The 26,239-nt window shown below is 53.2% G+C and overlaps 1 protein-coding gene across 5 annotated transcripts in view; it reads right to left on the reverse strand.

The window, feature by feature from the left end:
• The window catches only part of KLHL29 (kelch like family member 29), a 255,870-nt gene that overhangs the window by 118,895 nt on the left and 110,736 nt on the right, over positions 1-26,239 (reverse strand). The window lies entirely within an intron of this gene.

Consider the following 26,239-nt stretch of genomic DNA (forward strand, 5'->3'; position numbering starts at 1 on the left):
TCATGCAAAATGAAAGAAACATGTTGTGGTTTATCCTTGTGAGATGCCCGCTCCAGAGATGGCCAGGAGGCGGGGTCCAGGAGGCCCCGGAGCTCACACTCGTACCCAGGGTGGTCGTGGGGGAGGCAGCGACCACTGGGAGGCCCCAACTACATGAGGTGCCTCAGACAGGACTGGTCAGATAAACACATACAAATGCTTCCTCGTCCAGGGGGCCACCTTCCCCTGGCAGGCTGCCTGTGAGCTGGCAGAGCCTGGCACAGGCCTTCACTGGAAGAGGGAGGCGTTCGGCAGCAGTAGGTCTGGAGGAGACAGTTTATAAAGAAGCCAGGGTCAGTACCGGGTGGGTTGCACGGACGGGAGCTGTTTAAATTAGATGCACGTGTGTGAAGAGAAAGCTCTGGGGTTAGAATGTCTTGTACTCAAGGAGGCAGGTCACGGCTCATCCAGGGTACAGGCGTTTCGGTGCAGGTCCTGGCTTAGATCTTACCCTGGCATCTGAGTGAGGGGCCGCCCTGCCCGCGAGGCTCTTCTGGTTACCTTGGCACAGATAGCAGGGCTGCTAACGAGGACAGAAGCTCATGCTAACTAGGCTTCGGCGTCTGACTTTAGCTTCTGTCCCTAAACTCCCCCACTGCCTGTCCCTGGAGCCCTTTCCTCCCTGCTGCTCGCCTGTCTCTCCGCTCCTGATGCCCAGAGAGAAACGGGGGGATCCTCTCGGCGCCCAGCCTCCCTTTTCTCAGTTTTGCTGCAGCCTCTGAAAAGGAGTAGCTCTCAGCTTAGCAGAACCTGTCTGGAATCCAGAGCTGTAGGTGTTGTTTATTTTGTTTTTACATTTTCTGTGATGTGGCTGGGCTACCTCTATAATGCTGGAAATGTTAATGTGAAAAGAAAATGTTTATTTTCTCTACTTTGGAGTCATTTAAGAAATAATCTGGCGCTATAAGCCTACCCTGTGCGTCCTTCTCAGCTGGGAAATCTGGGCTCCACCTCACCAAGTGCCGGGTTCCAGGCTCAGAAAACAGGATGGACAGTCCTACCATCCCAGGGTCACCCTGCAGCCCCAACATAAATCCTGTGATTCTTCTGCATAAGGGGGAGAGTCTCATTGCTAGGTAATGATCAGATCCTAGAATCACAGGATAGGCCTGCAAAACCGAGGCCAACAAGAATAGGGCAGGTGTTGGGATGAGGACAGAGGGGGTAGGTGGTCTACAGCCTGAAACACACAGCCTTGGACTCCCTGAGACCCCCTGCACCCCCAGGTCTGGGACCTCATAGGGATGCCCTGTCACTGCCCTCCCTGAAGTGGGAGGAAGGTGATCCTCATCCGAACAGCCACAACCTGAGGCCTCTTGTGTCACGCACACTAGGGCCTGCTTGACAGTGGGCTGCTCCCTGTGGCTCATGAGTGCCATGACAGGCGCAGGCCCGGGCTCATGATGGCCCTGCCAAGAGGAGTCACTGACACGAGGCTCAGCCTGGTGCTGGACCTGCATCTGCAACTTGGTCTCCAGAACCCTGGAGACCAGATCAGTCGGGTTCCCAGCTGCACAGTTCCTTCATCACAATAATTTATGAGTAAAGAATTATGAGCTGTGCATGTCATAGTCTTGTGTATTGACCAGGCAGGACTGAGGTCCAGGAGCCAATGGCCAGGAGCCCATGGCAGTGGCCGCTGACAGTCCTTTTGCTCCTGGACCTGCATGCTATGCACGCTTTAGACAGATGGCAGGATGGATGTGCTTGTGCTTGGAGGCCCGTAGATGCCCCTGGAGGCCCGTGGGGGCCCCTGGAGGCCTGTGGAGGTCCAGGCCTGCATGTAGCTGATGACTTTCCCTCCCTCTTACCATGAAGACACACGGAAGACCAGGCACTGGTGGTGAGGGCCCCGGAGGTGTGATTAATTCACGGGAAGGTAGGGAAGCCCGCACTGCCTCCAGACAGGGAGCTGAGGAATGAGCCGTGGCCAGTCCAGCCCGGCCGGAGAATGCACGCTTGCCTCACTGGGGGGAGATGGGCTGCCAGGTCGGCTGGAACAGTCTGTGCCCATCTTTCTTTTTTTTTTTTGTTTCCCTCTCTGCATCTTTTAGCCTTTCTTTTGTAGCAAAATAATAAACAGCAGCCAGAACACTATCTTGGCAAATGCAACACAAGGAAATTCTTCCACTGTTTCTGGAGATGCAGGCTTTGCTGGGCCTCAGAGTGGAAGTTAGGAGGAGCTGGGATGCCCTTTGGAAACGCCTCTCTGTCAGCTCCCACTGACCCCTCTCTGCTGAGCACCCGCTAACTCAGACTTGCACTGACTGCATTTGGGGGGAGTGGTGTTTCAGCCCCTCCTGCAGGAGGCTTTATCTTACCAGCCCTTTCTTCTGGCCACCCAAAGAGGTAGATCCATGACCCACGGTGGACTGACATGTCCTGCCCCCAGGTGAAAGCTGATCCCACCAGGGTGAGCTCTCTAAAGGCAGGGCATTTGCTCCTTCTCTTTCCTCCATGTAGCTGAGTGAGCAGGGGCTGGGCACCTGGGGGGGGCGGGTGTGTGTGTGTTTGTGTGCGCGCGCGTGCACGCACACTCAGGAAACGCACTCACTAAAGCAGTAGTGCTTTCTAGCTCAGGGAAAGGCTGAGGTCAGAGGGTGCCAATGGTGAAAATGCAAGGAGGCTTCTCCCCCCAGTGTCCATCCTGCACATGCTTAGCCCTGGAAGTGAGACCTCCTGACAGTTTGCGTCCCCCAGTCCTGGCCCTGCACAACCACCCCCCAGGGTGAGGCATCCCTCAGGACACAGGTATTCAAGTGGACCTAAGGTGTGCAGGTAGTGGGGTCCACGTGGAGGTGCCAGCCTGGGCCCAAGGCCCCATTTCAAACCCTCTGGGCCAGCTCAGAAAACCGAGGAAGCTTGGGAATGTCCATAGGCTAATGCCAGGCTCTACCCGTTCCCCATGTAGGCCGAGTGACCAGCAGCGTGGTTTCATTGTTGGTTTTTTTCCTTAAAATACCAAGACCCGGTCTTGGTTGTCACGTTTCACCTCTGTTCTGAAAGGACCTTCCCTTCCTATCTCAACTTGCCCAGCCGTGAGGGACTGTTACCCTTTCATATCACCCCCTCATCTCCCCATCCCTCACCCCAGCCCCCACCCCCATGCCAGCCATCTCTGCCTTCTCACCTTCAGGCTCCACTCAGCAGTAGAGCCCAGTCCCATGGCAAGCTGGAGAGGCTCAGCCTGACCTGTTGCTTAGCTGCTGGCAGGTTCCAGGGTTGACCCAGCCAAGCAGTCTCCAGCAGGCTGACCAGGCTGGGATGGGGGTGGGGTGTGGGGAGGGAGTCAGGGGTACAACAACTCACATTTGAACCCAGAGTAGAGATCTCTGACCTCTGATGTCACCTAGCAGGCACCCTCAGTATCTATAACAAAGGGCTTTAGGGTATCCTTATTTACTTGTCCAACTCAACGACAAAACAAACAACAGATTAAACATGGGCAGAAGACCCGAATAGACATTTTTCCAAAGAAGACACACAGATGGCCAACAGGCACGTAAAAAGCTGTTCATCATCACTTATTATGAGGGAAATGCAAATCAAAACCACAACAAGGTATCACCTCCCACCTGTTAGAATGGCTGTTATCAAAAAGACAAAAAATAACAAATGTTGGTGAGGATATGGCCAAAAGGGAACCCTTGTGCACTGTTGGTGGGATGTAAAGTGTTACAACCACCACACAGAGCAGGATGGAGACCTCCCCCCAGATTAAGAATAGAAATTCCATGTCACCCGGCTAGTCCACTTCTGAGGATTTACCTGGAGATCATGAAAACACTAATATGAAAAGATATATGTAGCCCCCCATGCACTGCAGCATTATTTACAATAGCCAAGATACGAAAATAGCCCAAGTGCCCATTAATGGATGAATAAAGAAAATATGATACATGCACACACACAAGTACACACCAGTGGAGTACTACTCAGCCATAAAAAGGACAAAAATCTTGCCATTGACAGCCAGTTGGATGTGTCTTGAGGGGATTATGCTAGGTAAAGTCAGTCAGATGGAGAAAGACAAATACATATGACTTCACACATCTGTAGAAGTTAAAGAAACAAAGTAAATGAACATACAAAACAAAAAAACCCTCTTGGATATACAAAACAAATGGCTGGTCACCAGCGGAGAAGGTTGGGAGTTAGGTGAACCAGATAAAGGGGGTGTAGTGTGTGGGAGTGAAGGAAACTAGATTATGTGATGCAGGGTTTATGGATGTCGAATTACAATGCTGTACACTGGAAACATGTTATAAACAAAAAGCTACTGCAATAAAAAAAATTGAAAGAAAAAGAAGACACTGAAAAATAATGGAAGACAGGGAACCTGCATTCTCCAATGCCAGGTAAACCTGCACATATGTTCCACATCTCACTTCATCCAGGGCTTTGGGGGATGCACAACCCAGCAGATGCAAGACCCTACTCAGTGACAGGTAGACTGGCCTGGGGTGAGGGGCTGCACTCAAGGCCCCCAGGTGGTCATTGTGACACAGCACTGGCCTTATAGGGCCCCAGGCTGACCTGTCATGGGTTCTCTGAGAGCTGACACACCATTTGCCTCTCACAACATCCCAGTGGAGTAGGCAGGCACTTGATGACATTTGCTTTTATGAGTGAGGGAAATAAAGAGGAGAGTATGGGGACAAGAGCTGGGACAGTGGCCTGAGGGTCCTCTTACCCAAAGTGTGGTCTTGGTACCACTGACACCCCTTGGGTCCTTGCTAGAATGCAGAAACCCAGGGCAGCCCCAACACTACTGAGCCAGAATCTGCATTTTTCATTAGACGGGGGCGTTGCTGTGCCAGTGCAGGCTGGAGCCGAGACACGCAGCCTGAGACCCAGCCGTCAGCTGGACAGGAGGAGGCCCTAGGACCCAGGTACCCCGCACCTGCCCTGCTCCCTGGCCCTCGGATGGCCCTGGGGGACAGAAGTATTTTGGGGAAAAGCCATATTCCATAATTACAGGGCTTAATACATGACCTAAAAAGACAAATGTTTCAAAATGCTTTTCTGATGATAGGTTTCAGGAAAAATGCCACTGATTCCTTTTCTGGGCACCATTTCTTGAGCAAAAAGCAATCTCCCTGCCTCAGAAAGGTGGTATCCAGTGCCCATTTCAGATGAACAATATTAAGAGAATAAGCCTCCCACTTCCCCCCTTCTCAGGTGCACCTCTGCTTTGAGACATTCTGGCTGTGGGTTTTGATATAGTGATTTTTTTTCCGAAAGGCACACATGATTCAGAGACTTTTCTCCTGGGACTAATTGACTAGGCATTTGTGCTATTTCTATTGGTGTAAATCATTATGATGGTGATAATGAAAAATAAAAAAGATATTGGAAATGACAGTTGGCAACATAATATCAGCATAAACGGAGGCGAGAAGAGAGGCGTGTATAAATTAGGCGCTCGTAAACACCAGGATCGATGAGGCAGCGGTGGCAGGGACGGGGCGATCGCTTAGAGGAGGATTAACGAGTTATCATTACGAGTAACCATCTTTTCTTGGCCGACTCCTTGCTCCTGGTGGCTCTGCAGAGAATGCAATGGCTCAAAGCTGGAGCCTCCTTCCCCACGGTCAGACCTGCAAACATGAACTGAGGGATGGGGAGCTGGGGTACCTCCCCTCACCCAGCGGCCCCCCTTTCTCGCGGGTGCTCCTGCTTATTCCAAATCTTGCAGAATTGACTAACTCAACCAGCTCTCCCTTCACAGCATGAAATGTGTTCATCAGTGACCCAAGCTGATGAATGAATCCTACTTGGTGCCTGGAGCCAGACCCAGCAGCCAGACTTGCAAAGAAGAAAGATGGATGTGCTCTCTCTATTTGGCTGCCAAAAATGCTCTTGCAGTTTGCTTTCTTCTAGACAAGAGTCTATTCAAAAGTCTATTTGGAAACATTAGGGAACGGCCGTCACATGGCCAGCAGATCACACTGTTTGTGACAGGATATTATCTTCCAGGGAAAGACTCCACTGCTCTTTTATTTCATCGAGTAAGAAGTATCTGGGCTGATGGCTGCAGAATTGCTCCGGGGTTGGGGACATTAAACTCCCCATCCAGAGCGAAGGCGGAACCAGCAGCCATGTTGGCAAAGCAGGAGCTGTGGGACCTTCACGGCACTGGCGTGAGCAGCCGGCTCACTCTCCCCATCAGTGATGCGGCCCGAGGGGCTTCTGCTTATCCCAGGGAATCCCTCCCAGGGAGTCCCTCCCAGGGAAACCACAAAGCTGCTGACTTGCTCTTTTGGGGCTCTGCTCCCACAGTCAGGACTCTGTACCCCTCTTCCCCTCCCAAGCAACCCCAGGCAGACCTTGGGGTTAATACCTGTTCTGCCCTTCCCTGGTCAAATCACATCAAATTCACTGATCATTTCTTGCCCGGGAGGCTCGGCTTTGGGCAAGATCCCAAAAGCAGGCAAGGATAGGGCACGGCTGCCTGCAGGGAAGGAGGGAGGCGAGCACACAGTCAGAAAATCAGAAGCCACAGGATGCTGGGACGTAGGGGAGGGACAGGCCAGCTGGGCTGGATGGGCAGGGCAGGGCAGGGTGACCCTGGATCCCAGGCCAGCCCAGCTTCCTGAGGCGACATTCATTTCCAAAGACAGACTACACTTGAGCCAGGGTGGTGTGACGGCCAAGGAAGGGGGCCCTCATGTTGCCCCCCATGTCCCTACCATGCTAGGTTGCCCGGACTCACCCAGAGGCTGGATCACACCTCTCCTTCACTAAGTGAGACCCTAGAAAGGCCTTTGCTTTGGTTTTGGGAGCCCAAGGCCCACAGTGTCCCCTGGGGCTTCTTCCTGGATCAGGAGAGGAGGGGTGGGAAGTTTAGGGTCACTTGGAAGAGACTTTTGCCCCCTGGTCCAGGCCACTGACCCCTTGTTTTGGCCACTGTCCTGCTGACCTTTCCACCGAGGGCCAGGCTTGTCTCAGACCCTGGAGCAATCCCGCACGCTCCCCCCTTCATTTTGGGAGCTGCCACTGGAGCTCGATGTACTTGCTTCTCATTTTCTGTCTTTATCCTGTGTCCATGTTTTTAATTAAATTAAATTAAAAAAAACAAAAAAACCAAAAAACCTCCCAGACCAGAGGGCAGCCTGTTGCGAGGTTGTGTGTTTTATCACCACCCAAGCATGCAAACGAGGCAGCCTCTGTTGACAAGTTCACATCTCCAGCGCAGGGCTGGCTGTTTGAACAGCTTGTGTGCAGTAATTGAAACATAGATTTTTGTTGCCTTTCTGTTTATTTTTAGATTAACTGAGCAGGGATACTTGGCTCCCAGGCTGCCACTTCCACCCCCGTTGGGCAGCCTGGGACTGCTGGGCCCTTGGCCACTAGCAGCAAGTATCCCCATGTTCCCTCTGGGGTCCCCCGTCCTGGGTTTGGCCTGCATCTGACTCTGGGTTGACCTTCACTGAGGCCCTCCCCACCAGGTGCCCAGGGAGGGAGGCTGCTCAATGCTGGATGCGCCCTAACTCCTAGGTCCTGAGGACTGCCCCATACCTGCCACATCACAGCATGCCTGGTGATCACAGTGGTAAACCGAGGCACAGAGCACTAGGGTGGAGGTGGCAGGTGCCCAATCTGCCATCCTTGGGAAGAAGAGCCATGTGGCTCAGAGAACATTCAATCAGGGTCAGTTTCCCATCTGAGTCACTTTTAAGAAACTACGGTCATTTTATCCTGCACAGGTAGGTTATGCTACAATGATTAACTGTCCCCAGATCTCTGCAGCTTCCACACACCGTGTCTTATTCATGCTGCATGCTCAGTGCTGGTCAGCTGGGGTCCCCACTCCAGGTCATCCTTCCCCAGGACCCAGGCCGGGAGAGGGAACCTCACCCAGATCCCACAGGCTACTGCAGCGCAGGAGGAGGGCTTGGGGTTGGGGGCCATACACTGGCTCTTAGAGTTTCATCTGAGGTACTGGCAGCCTTTCTGCTCCCAGGCCATTGGCCAAAGCAGGGCACATGGCATGTTGAACAGTGAGTCGGTGGCAAGTGCAACCCTATCATGTGCCCAGAGGAGAAATGGTTTTGGAAAAAAGCCAGCAAGGAGGTGGGGTGTGTGTGTGTGTAGAGTACCTGGTCTAGGCTGAGTTCTCTCCTTCTGAACCCCCAATATCCTGTAATCCTCAGCTCAGCATCAACCATAATTGTTTGACATTCTGTGATTTTGGGTTTCCATCCCACAAGACATCAGCTCCCTGAAGCCAAAGTCTGTATCCTCCTCACATCATTGTCCCAGGGCCTGCCCTGGGCTTGGCATATTACAGGGCACCCGTGAGGTTCCAAGCATAGCGGGTATCGGCTCACTTTCTTACCCCCATGGAGCATCTGTGTATGAGGCCTTACTCTGTGCCACCTCTTCCTGGAAGCCTTCCTAGACCGCCCGGGTGGCAGGTAGCCACTCTGGGCCGCTCCTGGGGCCTGGCACAGCTCTCTTGTCATTATAGATCCTATGAAATGATAGCCAGGAAACGGGTTTGTTAAACAGGCTGAACTCAGTGGGATATCAGCAGCAAACAGATTTCTTTTTTCTCCCACACTTCTCTTCAAACCTATCTGTTGGACTCAAACAGCTTTTCTTTTGGCCACTTTTTGTACTACTTCTATTATTATTACTGATACTGCTTCTACCTCTACTCCCGGGAACTGACATTCACTGAGCATTTGCTACATGCCTGGCAGAGTCCAAGGGCTGACATCCTCACCAGCACCTTCCATCCTCAGCACAGACCAGTGAGGAGGGTGTTTTTATTAAACCAAAGCATGGAGAGATTGAAGTTAAGCGACTTACAAGTTGTAGTAACTGTTGTGGTCACATAGCTGGTAACTATCAGGTTGTCTCTAAGAGCATCTCAACTTTGGCTTCTCCATAGCCAGATTCAATGTTTTCCTGGAATTCGTGGTCTCAGATTCTCCTTTAAGGCCCCAACTCTGGCCTGATCCAGGCTTAGAACCCTGCAAAGGGGGACGGGCTGTGTGGCACTTAGGGCTCTTCTGCTTGTGGGCATGGGGAGCTTTTGTGGAAGCCCCAAGATGGTCTGAGCTGTGGGGACGTTCCTAACCCATAGACCAGGGGAATAAGTTAGGAGGGGGCCTGGGGCTCTCTAGCACCTCTTTCTAAGGTGGGGCTACTGGCATGCTCATTCTTGGACCTCATCCAAGATAACAGGAACAGTCTATTTTAATATCCTGCTGTAGAGGATTCAACCCTTTTGCAGCTCAGTTCTCCCCTCCTCCAGGAAGGCTTCCTGAGGACGCCAGGTCACTCTCTGTCCCAATCCTTTTAGCCCATTCTCTGCAGGGTCCCAGGTGCCTGATCATATGCTAAGCTCTGCAAACACACAGCCCTTGCTACTCCCCACTGATTGTCTGGTTGGAAACTCTATTTACATCCATCGCCCGCGGTCACATTTTTGCAGACCCCAGCTGCACAGAGTTCTCCTTCCCCAAGGGTCCACTGAGGGCAAAGAAGTGGACACTCTGAGGACAACTGGGGGATGACAGGGTCAGGGCCAGTGAGTGGGTGTTGGGGAGCTGTCTGCAGGCCAGCTCTCAGCTGCGCAGCCCCGGGAGAGGGAGTGACACCCATCTGCTCTGGCTCTGCCCAGCCCTGTCTGCAGGCACAGTCAGTCCATTTACAGAGAGCATGGCTGACCCCCCACTGTCTGGGTTCAACAAAGGATTCTGCAGAAGTCGTGATAAGAATGGGAGGGGGGCAGGGAGTCCCTGTCTGAAGCTGGGGTTTCTGGTGTCAGATGCCTGCTGGCACCATCCGGATGGACTTCTGGGGCCAGCACAGTAGGAACTCAGTGTTACTCATCCCAGACAAGAAGACTGGCCCGGCCCCACTCCCTGGCTGCCCAGGACATGCTCACCCAGCCGCCGCCAGGCCCTTCCACCTATGGGAAGTGCCCGGAGAACCTCAATGTGAAGTCAGAAGCAGAGCTTGGGCACCCCTTCTGCTTGCAGGTGGTGCCTACTCAGTCTCCATATCCCAAACCTTTGCTCAGGTTGGCCTCCTGACTGCAGGGGTGGGGAGGTGGGGGGAGGGCGTCCTCTGTTGTTTGGGGCTTTCCTTTCCCAAATGTAAGGAGACAGCTGGGAGGAGGCGCACGGGCACTTACGGAGCACCCTAGTATGAAACGTAAACGCTGTGCGTCCTAACATTGCCTCCACAGCAAAAAGGGAAAACTTAGGCTCAGAGATTAGGTGGCTTGCTCAAGGTCTGCAGGTGGCCGTGCCAAGAGAAAAGCCCTTGGTCTGGCCTGGAAGCCACATCCCTACCAGGTTTTACACTCCCTGACAGCTTCACCCTGCGGGTCCTTGCTTATTATACTCAGTTCATAGAGGTTCATTTCTTAGGCTCACAACGTCTTCATAGGCCCAGACCCGCTGTTCTTATGGACCGACAGCTATAAGTTACCTCCAAATCCAGCCACTTCCCATCTCCATCCTGGCCACCCTGGCTGAGCCTCTCTACCACCTGTCACTTAGGTTTCTGCAGGAGACTTCTATCTCCCTCCCTCCTTCAAAGCTCGGCCTCATTGAGCGTATTCTCAATGCAGCAGCCAGAGAGAACCAGATAAAACGCAAATCAGATCACTTCACTTGTCTACTCAAACTCTCACAAGATCCAGGAGGGCCTGGTGACCCTTCTCTCTCTCTTGTTCTAACCCCCCCTCAACAACTCTGCTCCAGCACACTGGCCCCCTGCTCTTCCAGCACCTCGGGCCTCTCCTACCTCAGGACCTTTGCACGTGCTGCTTCTGCTGTCTGATCCACTCTTCCTCAAGTTGTCCACATGGCTGTGCTCTCACTCCCATCACGTCACTTAAGTGCTAGCTCCTCAGACATACTCTTTGCACTCATTTCATCTTATTTTAAGGTGGCAAGCGCCTCCTCCCCCACTTTATTTTTGGATCATGTTCCCTTCTACTGGACTGTATATTTTCCTCTTATTTTTCTGTCTCTCCCACACTGGAACATAAGTTCTATAAAGGTCATGCTTTATAAATAATGATTTACTTAATCCACAGAACAATCATTTATCATTATGGCACAGAGAGGTCAAGCAACTCGCCCAAAGTCACCCGATTGGAATAGAATCAGGATCCAAACCCATGCAGTGTGGATTCTCAGATACTATGTTCTCAGATGCAGACCTGTCCATCCTGAGCCTGGCCTCATGCAGGCATGCAGTAAAGAATGGATCAATGAATGGACACTGCAATCCCGGGCCAGTGTGTCCCCTGCCTGATCTGTCCTCTAGACAGAGAGCTCCTGGAGGGAGAACTTCTGTTGTCCCCTCCATGCTGCCTCACCCACCGGACCGCCCATGCCGGATGGGACAATGTCATTCAAGGCCTGATGAGGGAATGAATCCACCTCTAGTCTTAAAGTGGCTCCTCTTGCCAAGGCCACAGGGGAGGGGCAGTTCAGGCTGGCAGGACAAATCATCTCCCTCAGAACTGTGGTCAGGACCCCCTGCCTGGCACTGCCAGACTCCTACCCCTGCCTCCCTGTCCAGGGCAGCCCAGCAGAGCCTGGGGAAATCTGCAGGGGTGGGTCTGGGGTGACTTCATGAGCAGGGGAGGGTACCCCTGATGGGCTCGCGTGGCCCCAAGCAGCCTATTTCTAATGCACCGAACCGGGAGGGAACAGCCAGCGCTCCCCCAGGAGCAGACACGTCTATGATGCAATTCCTCCAAGGAAAATTACTCAGGCAGCCATTTATTAAAACACAACTGCTCCCGAGGAACCCTTTTGGCAGTGGAAATACCAAATAGCTTTGGAGCTCCAGCCGTTCCCGGAGCGGATGAAGCAGGCATCGAGGCGCTATCTGACTTTTAATCTGCCCGCTCTCTCCCCATCTGGAAGGTCTAATGAAATGTTGCACTGTGAGGAAACAAGGAAATCAGTAGCTTCAGAGGTGAGGGACATGTATTTAATTTCTTCCTTTGGTCTGCCATTTGCATAAGCCTCCAGGGAGTAGCGGGTAGGGGAGAGAGAAGGAAAATAGCAATATAACATGTCTACGGCCGGGCTGTGCTTGAAGAATCACATTCTCCACTTCACCCTCTTGGGCAGCCTGGGGCGGGGGACTCTTCTGGTTGTCCCCATGGAGGAAGCCTCTGGTGTTCCCCATATCTGTGCCCCCTTTTACTTGGGGATCACAGTAGGCTTGCAACCCCCAGTTCTGCTGGTTTCTGGTTGGGGCTGGGTGACCAGGGCTCATGAAAGTGTGCAAAATATGCGTACAAGTGGCCCCTCCAGGCCCAGATGGCTATGCAGGGCTGCCTCGTTCCCCTCTCAATTGCCTTGTTCTCCCAGAGGAAGATGAGGTCGTGAGGTCAGACACTACTGAAGGAACCATGGGTCCTGGTGGGGCCATGGACTCGGACCTGAGGAAGAAATCAGCTTCTATTGGATTAAGCGTGACCACCTGGGGGTAGCTGGCTTCCGCAGGCTTCCTGCCCCGGCTGATGAAATCTTAATTTTATAGGTGAAGAAACAGAAGCCTGGGCAGTTGTCTGAGGTCACCCACAGTCTGGATGCGGCCAAGTGAGCCGTGTGTGTGTGTTTGGTGAGACCTGGCCCCACTCTCGGTATCCACATGAATGGCCCAGGTGAGGTGCTGAGCCTGCTTCCAGCAGCAGCTTCCCAGGCCAAAGCTCTGGACATCCAGACAGAATGTCCCTGTGGGACGGTCCCTCCCTGCTGCACCCTGGGGAGCAAATGCAGGACACTGGCTTCCTGGGGACTGCCCTCATCTAAGTGCCTGACACGCCCCGAGGACAGCACATGCTTGTAGAAAAGGTCACCTCCAGAAAGGGGGAGGACAGTTCACACCCCTAAATAACCAGTCCCAGAGATGGGCAGCCCCAGCAGGGACGTGCCATGCGGGGACAGAAGAAGAGTTGGGTAGACGGGAGGGGCTGGCTGATCCCAGCTCGGGGGCCCCTCGTCTGCAGGAGCACCCGGTGTCCACACTGCCACTGAGGCTGGACTAGGTCCTCCAGACGCCCAGGGCATTTTCGTCCCTTAGTGAACATGTGCATCTAAAAAGCGCGATTGAAGAGACGGAGGGAAAGGACTCAGGTACCGGGGAAGGAAAATGAGTGCCACACTCTGGGAGGCGATTTTAAACGAGAGATTGAAGGCATGGAAATGAAAACAAAACAGCGCTGCACCTGCACCGCCTGGCTGCCGCACGGGGGTGGGGGGTGGGGTGTGTGTGGGGGGGCCCTCAGGCTCGGCTCCTGCCGCTTCCCAAGGCACCCGGGAGACCTCGGCGCAAACAACCCTCGGCCCACGCCCAGCCACTCCCAGGAGTGCTCGTTACTTCCCAGGATTCATTCTTTGGTTTACCAGACAGTTCCAGCCGCCGTGCTGCCGCAGCCATTGCCAGCAACAAGAGCTGGACAGAAGACACATCTCCTGCCCCCCAGGAGCGGGACTTGGGGCCACACCCACACGTCTTCTTGCATAAGCAGCATCAGCCCAGCTGCCGTCTCCCGGGAGCACCGTTACGTGGGGGTTTGGGCTTGGACTTTTGGGGAAAACATGTTTTCAATTGCGAGGGGCTTGAGTGAGGAAGGTGCGCCTCCCGTGACCGAGAGCAGGAGCGCAGGGAGAGCTGAGGTCTGGGAGCCCTGGGACAACCCTGCGTGGCTGGTCGGCTCCTGTCTCGTCCCCGTGACGCAAAGGGCAGCAGAGCTGCTGGTAGCTCAAGGCCCAGCAGCCACCCGCTGGTGCTCGGCACCGAACCCGCCGTGCCGGGAGCAGAGGTGGGTTTGGCAAAAGGCTGCCCTCAAGGAGTCCCTGTGTGCCAGGGCCGACCCTCAAGGGGGTCTTAGCTCAGCTGACAGTCAGGGGCGCTTCTGCTGGGGGGAGGTGTGAACCCCTAGAATTCTGGAAACCGGTTCCTTCCTCTTGCCTTCCCCACAGCACCCCACAGCGTTAGCTCGTTCAGTGTCCTCCATCCTGTGGTCCTCCATACACTGTCCACCCATGCATCCGCCCCCCACACTGGCTCCATTCTCCACCTATTTATGCCTCTGCTATTGTAACCCCCTATCTGCTCAGACACTTGGCCAGGTCTGCGGAAGATTACTGTCAAATGAAGGAGGAGAAAACGGTTCCGAGCAGAATGCAGGAGTGGAGTCTGCGGTGCCTGCCTGCTGTCGACCCTCCCTTGCTCTAATAATGGGGTGTCCTTTCCCAGGTGGAGCCCAGTAGCTATTTTGGGTGAGCTCATGACCAGGCAGGCAAATCATCGTGTTCTAGCCTCCTGGCCAGCATGAGTGATGCAGGATCTGTGACCCAAACAGATCCAAACCCCTAGATCTGACAGAGGGACTCAGATCCCAGGGTCTCTCCTTCCTTGAAAACATGATGAGGACGGGAGATGTACGCTGGAAGTGCTGCTGGCATCACCCCTGGCCAGGGGGAGGACGTGTCTGCAGAGCAGAGAATGAAGCCAGCTCAGACAAGAGCAGAGGCGAGGGCCAGAGCTTCGAGGCTCCCGCACTCCCAGTCTGGCTATGGGGGAAACTTCCAATGACAAGAGTGAACTTTCTTTTTTTCCTGCTTAAATTAGTTTGAGTTGGGTTTCTGTCTGCTTTGATCAATGAGTTCTAGGATGTTCTACATGATCAGAAGTTCATGGAATCTGAGGTGAGAGGGCACCAGACACGAAGGTTGTGGACTGGGCAGATGGAGTCTGGAAACACGAATTTTTGATGTCATGGAGGCTAAGGGAGTCATTAGTCAAACCGTATAAATTCTGATAGGAGGGCGGTCAGGCCAGCCTGGCAGAGCAGCAACAGACAGAGGAGGGGAAAGATGTCCGAAGGCTCCAGAAGGAGGTAGAATAAGGTTAGCATCGCATCATTCAAGTCTGCAGGATTATTAGGGAAAGCCTCGTTTTTCTTACACGCGGACCTATTTTTCAGGTAACTGAATCAATTTCTCTCATGTTCCAGCTTATACAAGAACAAAATAGCGTGGTTATTTGCACGAGAAAATATCCTGAAATACTCCACATATTTTGCAACGTGCTGAACGGAGAGTAGCACCCGAAGACATGGGCTGCTACAGGAGCCGTGGGGCCCGGGGTGGCCCCTCCAGGCGGCCCAGGGTGCTGGAGCTCTGCGGTGGCATCCCCTCGCATCGCTCCCAGCCACGTCTCTTGCTGCCTCCACCTTCTCAATGCCTTTCCTTACTCTTCCCAGAACAGGAGTTTGCAAGACTTGCTTTAGATTTTGAATCCAGGTCGTCAATCTTAGAATCCATTTGCCTTTTTTTTTTTTTTTTTAAAAAGGACAATTCTGATTCAAAGTCTGTGGGACTGATGAGGAAGAAAGGACAGGACTTGGGTGCACATATAGGGTGATCCCTGTTTGTCTTGCTGCCCTCAGAGCTGCCTTCTGGTCTTTTCCCAGTCTAGGCTCTGGAGGAGAGGTTTCCCGATCAGAGAGAATTGGTGGAAAGAGCAGAGGCCCTGGCAGTCTCACCGCTAAGGATCTCTTGCTCTGAAAGTGATCAGTGACATCCTTGTCACATTGTCATGAGTGTAGAGGACAGACAGTGTGCACTAGTCAGTCACGCTGCAGCCTGGACAACCAACAGGGGGACATAGTCCACCAAGTGGCCCTCTCCATGGTTCTCGCCCTGCAAAGCCACCGCCACGCCTCTCCCAGCATCCAGTGCGCATTTCAGGCACGGCTCTTGTTTCTGGCATGCCAGGATCAGGCAGCAGAAGCTGATAGGGGTGATGGGTATGCAGGCCAAAGCTTTTAGATACCTCATTGAAAACAAAACAGAGCAAGAATGGAGCCGAGTGGATTTGATGGAGAATTAGAAATTCCAGCTTTGCACCATGACCATCTGGCCTCCTTGCTGGTGAAGCTGACAGACTCCAGGCATCCTTGTTTCTCAAAGTATGGTCCTAGGACAGCAGCTCCGGCATCACAGCAGAGCTAGCCAGAAATGCAGATTCCGAGGCCCCACCCAGCCTACTGACTCAGAACCTGCAGTTCAGCACATGCTAGGTGAGCGGGGTGAGAATGCTGCCTTATCCAGCTTATACTCCCTTTAGGGGGTTCAAAGACTCCTGTGCTGGGGTCCTGTCCTAGTCCTGGCATTCCTGGTGCTGAAGTGGGACAGTCCTGTCTCCTTTCTGGCCTCTGTTTTCCCAAATGCTAACTGGGGTCCTGTTCCCGGGGCTCAATGACACACCCAAGCTCCCACCTGCGGTGAGGTCTGTGACGTGTGCTCAGCGCCAGCACACATCTGGTCCTTGCAAACCAGAGTCTCCTGCTGCTTTCTCCTGGAGAAATCATTAAGGGGTCTCGAAAGTGTCTCCCACTGTCACAAAGGCTATGGCCTGAACCCCAACATCCGCTAGACATAGTCCAAAGCCTTCCGAAGTCCCACATGTCAAAGCAACAAGCCAGTGAACATCATTAGAACCCAGCTCTCCTACCCCAAACGGGCATGGAGATGCCGGGCTGGCCTGAGACCTGTCTCTCCAGCTCCCCCCACACATGGCTGCATGGAGATGGCTGAGCTCCAAAGGCCCAGAAGCTTAGCACAGAGCCCATGGACCACCAGTTCCCAAACACCCAGATGGAGCCTCCTGCCTCCTTTAGTCCCCATAGTTCTGGGCTCTAAATTCTGCCAACAGATGAATCGTGGTATATTTTATAGTTAAAACAACTCTGCTTTCCAAGCTGACGTCACGTTGGTGGTGCGTGGTGAAACGGGATGCCTCCTCTCGTCTGGAGGGGCTGGTGTGTGTTTCATTGTGCTGCATATAAAGTGTCACGGAGTCCACGTTTCTGCGGGGCTCTGCAGCTCCAGCCCAGTGAGAAGCTGCTCTCCCTTCTTCAGCGCCCTTCCCTTCACAGTGGCATGATGTGAAGGCAAAGTGGAGGGGCAGTAGGCCTCTCCCCCAAGTCCCTGTATCCAGCGGGGCACAGGCGCCCAAGGGGAGGGAGGCAGGAGCCACCGAGAGCCACTGAGAGGGGACTCAACACGCGCAGAGGTAGAGACGGACAGTCAGGCTGTGGGATGGCGGCGGGCAGGCAGGGCTGGGCTGGGCTGGCAGAGCCTGGGCACGCACAGTGTCCCCAGTGAACAGGAATGTCACAGACAAAGGGGTGTCGGCCAGGTCCAGAACAGCCCTTTCCACTGCACCTGTGTGTGTGCATGTGTGTGTGTGTGTGTGTGTGTAGGTGTATGTGGGTGTGTGGGTGTGGGGTGTTTTGTTTCCCACTATTCATGAGGTGGGAGGAGAAACCAGAAGTTTGTCTTAGACGGTGGCTGTCCTCGTTAACAACGGGGATCTGTGTGCACCGACAGACCGAGGGGAAGCAGCACAGTCTCTTCCCGCAGCAGGGCCCAGGCTGTCCCCACAGAAGCCCAGTTTGTTCCCCTCAAGGCCTGAATGCAGAGAGACATCAGGACCTGACATTCTGGTTCTGTTTGTGAACAGCAAGGCGGCCCTGAGCAGAGAGCTTGGTGCCAAGTCTCCTCTTCTGAATGTGCAGCTGTGAGGTCCAGGCCACGTGTGTGCAGTTATGACATCAAAAGACAAATCCAACCTGGTCCCCGAGGTAGGTAGAGGTGGGCGAGCTGCTGCTGGCACCTCCGTGTGTGCCTGTCTGAGGCCCCAGCTCCCCGCTTTGACAGTCGCTGTGCATTACAGTTCCAGGGCCAACCTTGACAGCCAAGCCCCTTCTACAGAGCATGTGCTGACTTCGGCAGCTTGAGGCCCTGTAGGTCCCCAGGATGCTGTCACCTCAGTGATGATGCTGGGAGTTTCTAAAACAATGGGGGGAAGTTCCCCGCTGGCTGTTAGGCTAAAGAGCATGTTGCCTGAATCAAGTTGAGAAAATTAAGTGAAACCAGTGTTGTGCTGGCGCTGTTCCGGCATTCAGGAAGGACACTTTTTCATCTTCTCCAGTGGAAACTCTGTCCCCATTAAACACCAACTCCCCACTCCATCATCTCCCCAGCCCCTAATATCCCCTTCTACTTTCTGTCTCTGTGAATTTAACTCCTCCAGGAACCTCATCTATATATAATCCTACAGAATTGCTCTTTTTGTGTCTAGTTTATTTCATTTAGGGTAGTGCCTTCATGTTTCATTTGCATTATAGTATATGCAGTCATTCCTTCCTTTTTCAAGGCTGAATAATATTCCATTATATGTACAGTCATGCATCACTCAATGACAGGCAAGTGCGAAATGTCTTGTTAGGTGCTTCCGTTGTGCTAACCTCACAGACTGTAATTCACAAACCTAGATGGCCTGCCACGCACCTGGAGGGTGTAGCCTCAGCACCACCATTGCATATGCATATACACCACCAAAATATCACTATGTGGCAAGGACAGTATGCTGCATGTTTTGATATCCAGTCATCCAACAACGGACACTTGTTGGACAACCACAGACATGCAACTATCCATTGGAGGGGCCTTGGTGTTTATGTGAACATCACCTTCTCCCCTCTGTGGACTCCAGTTTGTTACTGAGTGAGGCTGAGAAGCTGAGAGCTACTGCTAGGTGAGAGCTAACAGGCTGAGGTCTGGGGGACAGGTGGGAAGGGACCTGCGCAAGAGGCTGAGCTCAGGGTTGAAATGATTAATGATTCTACAAACCCAGATGCTGTTCTGTCTCTCTCCTCCCAGAGCAATCCTGTGACATGCTAGCTTTAGCCACACTTCTCAGTGCCTCATGCCCACGTGGAGGGAGAAGACATGAAGACTAGAACGGTCCCCTCCAACTGGCCTGTCTGGTCAAGCTGCATTAAAAAAAATTAATTTATGGAGGTATAATTTCCATATAGGTATAATTTCCATATACTACTCAAGTGTACAGTTTGGGAAGTTTTGATGAAAATATGTATCAGTGTAATCACTACTCCTATTAAGATAGAGACCACTTTCCATTGGTCTAGAAAGTTCCTTCCCACCAGACCGCAAGTTAGCGGCTTCTTTTGGAACCAGTCCATATTGCTGCAACACCAACAGGGCCGGGAACTTATGAAGAGCCTGTTGGGGGTTCTAGCTGTGAAACCCAAGAAGTCCTCTGTTCTGAGTTACCACAAAAGGCCCTTTTCTTTTTCTTTCTAATTTTGCATTTGATTAGCCACCTATGGAATCTGGCAAGGGAACCACTGGGGCCCAAAACAGGCTGTGGGACCTCAGTTTCCCTCAACAATTCACTTATTCTGCCAGCTGTATTGAGTACCTGCTCTGAGCCAGGCTGGGGCTGGGCCCTCACAGGCAGGCAGCTGAGTGCAGGTGTGGAAACATTGAACAGAACAGAAAGAGGAAGGACGTCGGAACACAAATTCTCATCCCAGGATGCTGCAAAGGCATCTGCCAGTCCAGCTGGGGCTAGCAGCCAGGCCCTTTAAAGGACGCACAGAATTTCGACAGAAGGCAAGAAAGAGCCGGCAGCGGCACGGAGCCCTAATAAGAACCAGAACGCATCCTATTAGGGGACAGCACTGGGCGAGGCGCTTGACATTCACGCCTTCATTTAACAACAAAATACTAATGATGGTGAGTGTCTTACAAGGTGAGCCCTATTAGGTGCAAAGTGAAGTGACTTCCCGGTGCCAGCAAGCATCGCACCGGATTCACTCCTGCGTCTGCCTGTTTCCAAAGTCCTTGCTGTTCTGCTGTTCACTATGCAGTGGGGACCAATGTTTGTGGCAAGAAATATACTAGAGCCGCGGTGCTGGCCTGCCTCACAGAGGGGCTGCGGGAGGGGGATGGACAGCTGCTCGGACGGTGTTCTAAAGGCGGGGAGGGGGCTGCCACTATCGTGCTGCCTCGCTGGGTTCAAATTTTAAGGACAGCGGCAGGAGCAAGAGCACACTCGCCAAAGTGGCTGTGTGAACACTGCGCTGTGCACGTGTGCATCTCTGCTTTCAAACAAGTCACGGGAAAAATCATGGGGCATAATTAATAAAAGTGGTTTCTTCGAAAAGCAATCTTATTTATTCAGTGTGCCCCAAAGCAGGCTCACAACGATCAGGACCATGGCCTGTGACAGGCGTGGCCTGGGGGCAGACGGCCTGGGGTGGACGCTGCAGAATGCCCACAAGGAACGTCCTGGCCACTGTGGAGGGTCCCCATTCTTGTTTACATGGTTAGCCCCCTTGCCGGGGAGGGTGTTCTCAAACTTCTACTAATATCATCTCCCTTCCCTTTACCTCAAAATCTCTACCCCATCCAGAGCTCCCACGGCAGATGCTGTTGGAAGCTCCTGGTCTACTGACTTTTATCCCTCCCCCAGGGTGGAGGCCCTAGGAGGCAGGAAGCCTCGTCCACCTCCTGCGCTGCTTGCACCTTGGCTGCTGCCTGACTTCTGGGAGAGGCTCACGCGTGCCCGAGTCTCCTCCGCAGCCCAGCCCAGCCCTGCCCAGCTATCCTGGCCTCTTCCCCCAAATGGAGGAACAGTAGCCTGGGAAGGTGTGGGGGAGCTCAAGGCCAGTTAAGTGAGCCTCACAGCCCTGCTGAACGGAGTGCTGATTTGAGGGGTGCTCCTGAGAGACAGAGATGCCCTGATGCACAGCCCACATTAAACCTGCCACCCCAAGGGGCCAAGGCAGCCGAGCTACAGGCACAGCTCACTTCCACACACACAAATCTGCACACGCACACACACCCACTCGTGCCCTCCACATACAAACACGCGGTTTCCTCACAGCCTTTGGACGCCGAGGCCTGCTTCATGACTATACCACCCGTGTCCTCCTCAAACATTTCATGACTTTCTGTGCTCAGAAGGGCTGAGAGCTTCCTCTCAGAGGGGGACCCCCCGAGGCGAAGTGAGCACCTCCAAACCAGGCCAGCCTTGGGGTCTTGAGCAGAGCCGTGGCGCAAGCCCTCCCCTCGCCCCAGGGCTTCTCCCTGCCAGCTGAGCGCCTCCTTTCTGCCCATGTGCGCACACAGCTGCGGGGCTGTCTTCTTTCTCAACAAAATTTCATCTCTCTCCAGTTGGTAGTCTGGAGCCAGGCCAACATCCCGCTCTCCCCCCGCCGAGATCTCCTTGGTTGGCAGAGGCTGTAGCGAACACGTCCAGCCTCCCGGCCCACCCTGACCTCCTCTCCCTACAGAGGGTGGGTGGGTGGCTCCAGGGACACACCTCCTCCCCTGACAGCCACGACCCGCCGACCACAGCCTCTAGTGGTCCTGTCGGCCTCGGCCACCTCCTGTGAGCTCTTCACTCCCATGGTTTGGTCCAGAAAGAAGGGCTTAACGTCTAAAGGAAGCAGTCTTGAAGTTTTGACACAGGAGAAATTGCATTTGGTTGCAGGGGCCTTGCCCTTGGCCTGGGCTGGGAGCAGGCAGCAGGGCACGGTGCAGAGGGTGGGGGCACCCACCACCCACCTCACCCTCTCCCTCCTGTCTCCATTCTGCTGCAGGCAAAGCACATTGCAAACGAGGGTATTTTTTCTGCTTGCCAGTGAGCCGTTGCTGTCTGTGTACTCCAGGAGGAGGCCATTACAGGGAGTTAATAGAGTTTTAAATTTGTTTTTAAATTTTATAATGCAATTCATCAAATTCAGTGTCTGAGCACAGCATTCATGTTCAGACCAGGCAGCATATGTCAAGCTGCCCCCAGCCTCCCCCCATCTCTGCCTGCTCCCCAAATGAGGAAAGGTTAACTGTTTAGGGTAACCACCAGGCCTGGCCCAAATGGAGGGGGAAGAGGGATGGGGGTGGGGGGCGGCCATTCCAGGCCACAAAAGTCCTTCTGGAGCTGGTCTTATGGGAAGAGTGGTGACTTATTCGGGGTATTCTGGATGCCTTTCACGGTCAAGGGTGATGGAGGCTGCCCTAGACGTGGGTCACTTTATTGGGCAGACTACCTGAGAATGACGGGTCCATGAGTGCTCAGGTGCCAGGTGTCAAGGCGGGTGAGAAAGAACCTGATCCAGCCCAAAGAGGTGGAAAACAAATGGTGCTGGCTGCAGGTCAGAGACGGATGCGAGCACATTTCTGCTACTTTCACCCAGAAGGATTCCCTTTAAGGACACGTTCGGCAAACTTAAGATCATTATTGTAACTTGGCGTAGCTGCTGCTGAATTGGAAATAAGTGAGATTTATGGGACCACACTTTTGTGAAGAATATCTCGGGTGTGAGGACTTGCAGTAGATCTTCTGTATCACTACAGACAATCTTGTCTTTTTTTTTTTTAAAGCTTTAATAAGTGACTTTGGTTCTAGGGAAAGTTGCAGAATAGATAGCACTGGCGAGCAAAAGCCTGTTGGTCCCTGAGCAGAATGCAATCAACAGTTTCCTCCTAGTGGCCCTGATAGCCACAGAGCCCCAAGGGGGATCGAAGGGTCCCCTGGGCCAGCAGGACCTGGCAGGGCTGGACAGCGGGGGCGCAGCCACAGACTACTACTTCCAGCTTACCTCCAGCACAACACAATTTGATGTGGGCACATGGCTGCTTCAGAAACAGACCTATGTTCAGTTAGTGGAACCCCAGCCACAGCTATCTGGCATAGGTCAGGGAGTGACCACAGGGGACTATGACTTTGGCCACTGGAGCTTAGTGGCCTTATCTGTGACAGGGAGGAGAGGGGCTTCTAGCAGGTTTCTCTGAGTCACCAGGTGTCTACTTGAGCTCTGAGCTTTATAACAGGAGCAGACTGCACTCCGAAAGTTCCCCCTTCCTTGAAGCCACACACCTGATTAAACATCCTGTGCTACTTTGCAACTCTTGGGGGACTCTGCCCAGTATCGTGCGCCCTTGAGACAAGCTCAGTATTCTCAGTCATAGCTTCAGCCCTGCTGCTTCCAATTCCACACAGACAGAAACGCCAAGATGGGCTGGGGCAAGAACCCTCTGTGGCCTGGGTTTCCCTGAGCAGACTCTGGAACAGATGCTGAAGATGGTACAGGTGGGATGTGAATGCTGGGGGCTGAGGGGGTTGGGCTGTGGCGGTGGGGACAGGGCTGAACTGGGATGGAGGGAAGAGCATCTTGAGGTGATGGGACGCTTTCTGCATTCAAGGGCTTTCCAGCTTCCAGCTTGCTACTTACTGCATTGAAAAATATTCCACACGATTGAAGAACTATTTTCCCAAACAAAATGCTGGTATTCATCAGGAGGCGCGGGTTGTGCAGTGTGAACAATTCACTTTCGCTAAGTACCATATGGCCGCTGGTAGGAAAATGCTAACATGTTTCAACAGTACAGCTGGGGTAGGGCTCCTTTATTCACCGTGCAGATGGCTCTAATTGACATCTCTCCTAAAACAGGTCTCCAGCATTTCTGCAAGATCATTAGAGTAATTAGTTATTAAATACCATCACCACTTTTAGAGAGGGGGTCTGATCCTTGGCAATGTTCCACAGTGCTGGAGCTGACAGGTCCGGTGGCCGACAAGGCGTGGGAGGGCCGGAGGGAAGGGCGTGCTGGCCCCTCTTCAGGGGCAAGGCCAGGGAAGGACAACGATTTTCTGATTCCAAACTTCTCGTCAGAGAATCTGGGCAACCAAAGTGCTCTGGACCAGGGTTTGTAGAGCCGGGTGATGGTGCCTGCACCAGTGCCTCCACAATCACAGCCTCAGTTTGTCACTCCCTTAAATGGGGGGACATTTGCAACTCTTGGGGGACTCTGTTTCCCCTGCCCTGCAAGACTGAGATTGCAATGAAGAGCATGCGTTAGAGTCAGAAGGGCCTCCCTGGTGGCACAGGCGGTCGAGCACTGCACTGTGAATCTGTCCGCAGCCTCTGCAGTGCCGGTTTGATCCCTGCTGGCCGCGGAGCAACCCACATGGCAAGCAGACCTCTCCTGTCTCGCCCGCTGCTCCCCTCAGCAGTGGATTTCATCAGTCTGCCTGTTCTGTTCCCTGCTCTGTCTCTGGTGAATCCTCTCACCCTCCCGTGCATCTGGCCTGCACCCCAGTTCTTGTATAGATAAATAAATCTTAAAATAAATAAATAAATCTTAAAAAAAAAAAAAAGAACTTAAATGCTGTTGTTCAACTGGTTTTGCTGCTTACGTTTGAGCCCAGCTTGACCGATCCTTAACTCTTGGCCAGTGACAAGCTGTGGCTGATCAGGATTGGCCACACCTGAGATGTGGTCCCATCATTGTGACCATCAGGCCTTTGGCCTATTGTGACTAGGCCCATTCTACATTGCTGGTCACCAAGGTTGGCTCAAGAGGCTGACCTGACTGGCAGGCTAGTAGTTGGGGGGGCTCAGCTTTGTATCCATGAACCCCCAGAGTCCAGCTTACAGGTGGACGCTCGGTCCCAGGAGAGACTCATTGTAGATAAGACTCCACTCCCCAAACTGACCCTTGTCCAAGCTGGAGACTGTGTTTGCAGATAAGACTCTATTCCTCAGAACTGTCCCTTGAAAGGGACCAGGATGTACCAACCCGGGCGCCTGCTCCTCAGCATCGAGTCTGCCCACTGCCTCCAGTCGCCAGGTCTGCGCACAGAACCTGAGCTTGAGGGGAGTGGAGGAGGATGAGAAGCCCACGGCATGGTTTCCTCACAGCGTCCAGCACACAAAGCGCTCAGCAAGCCCCACGTTGCTGCGCACGGTGGTGTGGACCCAACATTCACGTGAGCTGTAGACAGGGATTCTCCAGGCAGCATGAGGATCCCAGATTTGGCTAGGGGGTGGCTTGGCATGAACCCCAAAGGAGAGTGTAGTCACAAGGGGCTGCTGAGGGGGTACGTCAGGGCTGGGGGATCCAGTATGCAGCAGCAGCTCCAGAGCCACCCCCAGGCCCAAGGGGCTGCCCTACTCCAGCTGCCTTACAGACTCGGCTCCTCCTGACCTAACCTGGCCTCCCCCGACTCACAGGCTGGCAGCCCTACCTCACCAGTCACACCACCTTTGTGGGAAAACAAGGGGTTGGGGAACTGGGGAGCTCCCAGTTCTACAAAAAAGTAAATACATGTATCCAGAGGGTAGAGGGGATTTAGGAAACAGCCTTCAGTTTGAGCCCTTTTCCCATTGATCGAGGGTTAATAGCGTGGCATTATTAGTTTAATTTTACAGTCTAATCAGTTTCCTGCTTTATTGATCGGAGGACTTGCAGCAATGGTAATTTTGTGAGGCTGAAAAGGAAAACTAGTCTGAGGGGATAAAGCTAGGGGCTGTCCAAACTCAAGGAGCATGCCAGGGATCCTCATCCACACCGTGCACCCAGCATGGGGGATGGTGCAGTCTCCCCTCCCCCAGGGAGGCAGCGCATCCAGACCCCACCTGGTGGACAAACTAACATCGGAAACGGAGACCAGCTTTGGAAAAAGCCCCTCAACCAATGATACTGGACCCCAAGTCCACATGCAATGCCTCTGAGCCTCGACCGACCGGGGGGGGGGGGGGGGGGGGGCTGGCTCTCAGTTCAGCACCCTCCGCCGTCAGCAAGGCCCCATCTGTGCGATGGAATTTTTTATTGTCACTTTTTCAAATCAGAATAGAAACAATTTTTAGTCTATAATTATCATTTCTTTTCTCAACAGACAAATGTTTCCTTTTAAATTGTAGGGCGGAAAAGCAAAGAACAACATTTTAAACCAAAAAGAAAGACTAAAATTAATTTCCTCTTTACAGAAAAATAAAATACAACAGCTCTAAGAAGCCAGGTTTTTCTTTTCCCAAAAGAGCAACAAACGCAACAGTGTATTCATCGCCACCACCAATGCCCATTCTCAAGAAGCCAGTCCTTGAGGGATGCGGGTGATGGGCACCCAGATCACTGGCACAGACTGGGCTGCTCCTAAAGTCTGAGCTCACTTGGGGTGAAAGAACAGCAGCCCTGGGTGCAGGGAGCCAGCTCAGATGTCAGGTCCCAGGAGTCATCGAGGCCTGGGGTCTACCAGTTGTCTTCAGCCTCCTCCTCCTTGTGACTAAAGCATTGAACAAACCCTGCTGCTTTCACCTGGTAGTCAAGATGCACCTGATCCACTGTTAAGAAAGCTCCACTCAGATGCTTTCCCTGGCAGCAACTACTCTGCCCACCCAGGCAAGGGCAGCCCCTTCCCTCCCGGCTCTCATGCTGTGCCAGCCAGCACTGGGAGAGCGACACAGGGGCTGGCATTTACCAAGCACACACAGATTGTCAGGCCAGGGCTTGGTGTCCGTGCCCAAGGCGGGCCGGGGCTCAAT

This window comes from Talpa occidentalis, unplaced genomic scaffold, assembly GCF_014898055.3.
Source record: "Talpa occidentalis isolate TD23 unplaced genomic scaffold, MPIMG_talOcc4v2.1 talOcc4.5, whole genome shotgun sequence".
NCBI lineage: Eukaryota > Metazoa > Chordata > Mammalia > Eulipotyphla > Talpidae > Talpa > Talpa occidentalis.